Raw genomic sequence first — 4,528 nt, forward strand, 5'->3', positions numbered from 1 at the left:
CTTACCTCTCCAAGGAGACAGAGGAAGCCTTCATGTTAATGGAGGCCTCTGCAGAGAGAGACCGAGAGACGGAGAGCAGTAAGAGAGAAGCTTTGTCAAAGATTAATTGAGACAAATAGCACCAAAAAATGGCACCCGTTTACAGACCTGCGATGCCAGCAAATAGGGGTACCATTCTCTTTGTCTGTGGAACAACTGCCCCCACCTCTTTGACCTCAGAGCTCAAAAGATCTCTGTAAAGACACAGACATATGCATTAGGTTAGCTATATTATATTGGCTTTTTCATTTCAATTTAATGGTATTGGTTGGCATGAAATTTGATATCAGGCTGCAGTACCTGGCAGTCTCACTGTCTTTGTTGGTCTCTCCATGGTGGTCCAGGGGGTTTGGAGAGGAGGACTGGGGGGCAGGGGAGGAGGAGGAAAACTGAGTTGAGACAGCCAGGGAAACAGAAGAAGCACTAAAAGGGGAGGAGTTCTTTGATCCTTCCACTGAAGAAGAAGAAGAGAAGAAGAGAGAGATGACGTGTGGAGAGAGGAGAGGGAAGAGAGGCCGAAGAACTTGAAGAGAGTGGAAGGGGATCTGACAGGGGATCCAGGGGGTGAGGGGGGTGAGGGAGTGCCGATTGGTGTTCGGCCAGACAAGGGGTCGAGGGGCTTCAGAGATGTTGTAGACGGTTTCAAATGGAAAGAAGAGACAAAGGAAGAATCAAGTTGGTGGTGATCCTTTACGTTCTTCTTCTCCCGGTTTTTCCAAACTGATGCAGTTACCATGCTGGCATCCAAGGACGTCAGTTTGGGTGGGATTGGGAACGGCGATGGACAGCGGCTCCCAATCCCGAGGCGAACTCTGCACTTCTTTTTCTGTTTGGAGAAACATTATATATGTTATATTTGAACTAGCAGCAAATGTCACACCCAAACCACATGATCTGACCATAAAATAAAGAACTCGTCACCCAATCATATTGAATTCTGTATCATAGGCTAACAAATAGCAAAAATACATGTTTATAAAAATAAAACCATTGTAACCATACAGTTATACCCTCTGTCTCAAATCCTGCCATTTGGCACAAATAAATAGACAATGAAACAACTAGTAATAGCTGAAAAGAATAGAATATACTCTAAATTGTAACATAATTAGACAAATTCTAGCCCAGAATTGACACATACCTTTTTACAGCAACACAAACATCCCATTTCAGTGTATTTGTAGACTGTGCCTTATTTTACAGAACTTCAAAATATGTTGCCCATTTCACATTGTGATGTCATAAACCAAATTATGATGCACCTGTCTAAGCGTTACCAGCATAAATAGTAAACAAATCACACACACCAAAATGTTGAAAAATAATTGACAAAATTAATTGATCGTGTATTCAGAATTATTCCTATTTCATAAAATATACAAATTGGGCTTTCTCCCACGCTCCCTGGGCCACTGACGTGTGATTGTATGGGATATGGGAAGAGACTAGGAGATTCAAAGTAACGTTACTGTCTATCAGAATCAAAACAACTTTTATTGGCCAAGTGGCCTACATTCAAACATTCACAGAATTTGACTCGATGAATTGGTGCTGCCATTAATAGACAAACGTAAAGACACATTTACAGCCTATACAAGATACAGTAAACATAAAACATATTTATTAGCTTCTATCTTCTTAAGATACTTTAGAGTAACATTTTATTATTGTCACGATCTGACCTTAGTTCCTTTGTTTTGTCTTTTGCTTTAGTATGGTCAGGGCGTGAGTTGGGTGGGTTGTCTGTGTTAGTTTTTCTATGATTTTCTATTTCTGTATTTGGCCTGATATTGTTCTCAATCAGAGGCAGCTGTCAATCGTTGTCCCTGATTGAGAACCATATTTAGGTAGCCTGTTTTCCTTTGTGTTTTATGGGTGGTTATTTTCAGTCTTTGTGTGTCTGCATCAGACAGAACTGTTTCAGTTTTCACTTAGTTGTTTTGTATTTTGAAGTGTTCTTTCATCATTAAATAAGATGAACACTTACCACGCTGTGCTTTGGTCCTCTCCTCCTTCCACCTACGAGGAGAATCATTACAATTATGGAATGTAAAATGCCTATTCCACTTCAGTTGACGCTGATCTGATACAGATCGAACATAGCTTTGCAATGGTTGTTAGGAGGACCTTTGAAAAGGAGAGCTGCACACTCTAGCACAGACTCAATAATTTAATAACCTAATATCCAACCTTAACGACCGACAAGCTGTCATCATCAGCGTATACTGTTAGGAGCACCTTAACACAGATGGATCTATTAATCTCTGACCGTACCTCATTGAAAAGGTGCCACTCTGCCTAGTGACTGTAAACTAAACAAAAATACTAACATTAGTAAATTTGTTGTATATTTGCAACAAATTTACTAATGTTAATATTTTTGTTTAGTTTACTGTAAACCCAGTTGGTCACTGCCACACCAGTCACAACTGTCAACAGATCATGACATAAATGCAAAGCATAATTTGCCATAAAAGTACCTACCATAAAAAGTACCCTCATCTCTCTCTCACTTTCCCCTCTCTCCTTCATTCCCTGTTTTCCTCTCTCCACCTCTCTCTTCCCCCTCTCCTCCCCCAGGTGGACACCCTGACCCTGGAGCTTGTGGCAGAGCGCAGCATGGCCCAGAAGAGTGAAAATGCGCGCCAGCAGCTGGAGAGGCAGAACAAGGACTTTCGGGCCAAGCTGGGCGAGCTGGAGGGCTCCGTGAAGAGCCGGTTCAAGGCCTCCATCACCGCCCTGGAGGCCAAGATACTGCAGCTGGAGGAGCAGCTGGAGCAGGAGGCTAAGTGAGAAACACAGCAACTCTCTTATAACAACTCCATACCTTATTAGACAAGGTGAAATAGGAGACCAAGACTCAGGAGGAGTTCATGAGGGCCTTAGAACAAGCTCATCCCGTTGGAAGAGAGGTTATTGAATGTGATCTAAATGTTAATGTGATCAATGTAATGAGTCTGTCCTAACTGTCCTATGACCTCATTCCTCTGTCCTATCAGGGAGCGAGCAGCGGCCAATTAGCTTGTGAGACGGACAGAGAAGAAGCTGAAGAAGGTGTGCATGCAGGTGGAGGACGAGCGCCGCCATTCCGACCAGTACAAGGAACAGGTGAAGAGCTTGTCACGGAAGTTTGGACATCTCAGATATTAAAGCTACAATATGTAACTTTTTGGGAGACTTAACCAAATTAACATAGACATTTGAGTTATAGATATTTAATTCTCATTGAAAACAAGTCTAAGAAGCGATATATCTGTTCTAAGTGCTCCATTTCTATGCTTTCCGTTCTTAAGTTTAGTTTTTGCGTCTTTTACTTTTGGTTTTGTACAACAGCTGAAAATATATATATATTTTTGATTATGGATTCTCTACACAATGACTGCTTGTTATGACACAAACAGAAATTAGGTGAATTCAGCATAGTCCATTTTTAAGATGTTCCACAGCTAAAGAAGGATTTCTATCCAATTCAGTACAACTTGCAAATGTGGGCCAGCATTGGATAGGTGTGAAGATTTAGGATTGGAGTCTTTCCTACAGTAGGTTCTTTCCAGTAACCACTGGACCATAGGACTGCTGAGTATTGTAAGTATTAGTATTGACTGTTCATCATTGTTGATGTCTGTTGTGACACCTGGCTGGGTCAGATGGAGAAGGCCAACTCTCGCATGAAGCAGCTGAAGAGGCAGCTTGAGGAGGCTGAGAAGGAGGCCACACGTGCCAACGCCTACCGCAGGAAGCTGCAGAGGGAGCTGGACGATGCCACTGAGAGCAGCGAGGGTCTCAGCCGTGAGGTCAACACACTCAAGAGCCGCCTCAGGTATTTAGAGCCCCCACACACGCACACACAAACAGTTGTGTATATTGGCCAAATTGATGATCCTCGTTACTAATACCTCTCCTGGCCCCCTCTGTCCCCTGCAGGCGTGGAGGCCCCATCAGTTTCTCCTCCAGCCGCTCAGGCAGGCGTCAGCTGCAGGTGGAGGGAACATCACTCGACCTCCTATCCGACGATGAGGTGGAAAACAAGACCACGGACGCCAATGCCAACGAGACGCCAGCAGCTCCCCAACCAGAGTAGACGCGCTCCCTCCAGCCCACACGCAGCAAGGCCTCCGCCCCACAAACCTTACCCCTGTCCTCCTAACCCCAGACACCAGCAGTGGACCCCACTACTCTGCCTTACCCCTCTATGACAAGCTGCAGGGCCAAGCAAATCCATCATCTCCTCCTTATGAATATATCGCACATCAAGCCTTGGATTCGTTTTTTAACATCAATTGCAGATAAAAGTGCATTTAAATTGTATAGGCGTCTGAGTGTGCATCGGCACTCGAAAACAAATAGCAGGAGTTTACCATAATGATGTTAAGCTACTTCCCTGGAACAGCCATTAGAATCAAACAGCCCTCTAGCTAGAATTAACCACTGTCATTTCAGCTGGTTTACTGACACACAGGTGGACGACTGCACACAAGTCGGTAAAAAC

At 43.7% G+C, this 4,528-nt stretch overlaps 1 pseudogene; it reads left to right on the forward strand.

The window, feature by feature from the left end:
- Positions 1-773: 773 nt before the first annotated feature.
- On the forward strand, positions 774-4,276 carry LOC124015370 (annotated as a pseudogene).
- The last annotated feature ends 252 nt before the right edge of the window (positions 4,277-4,528 follow it).

The sequence above is a fragment of the Oncorhynchus gorbuscha genome, linkage group LG26 (genome assembly GCF_021184085.1).
Source record: "Oncorhynchus gorbuscha isolate QuinsamMale2020 ecotype Even-year linkage group LG26, OgorEven_v1.0, whole genome shotgun sequence".
NCBI classification, from domain to species: Eukaryota; Metazoa; Chordata; class Actinopteri; order Salmoniformes; family Salmonidae; genus Oncorhynchus; species Oncorhynchus gorbuscha.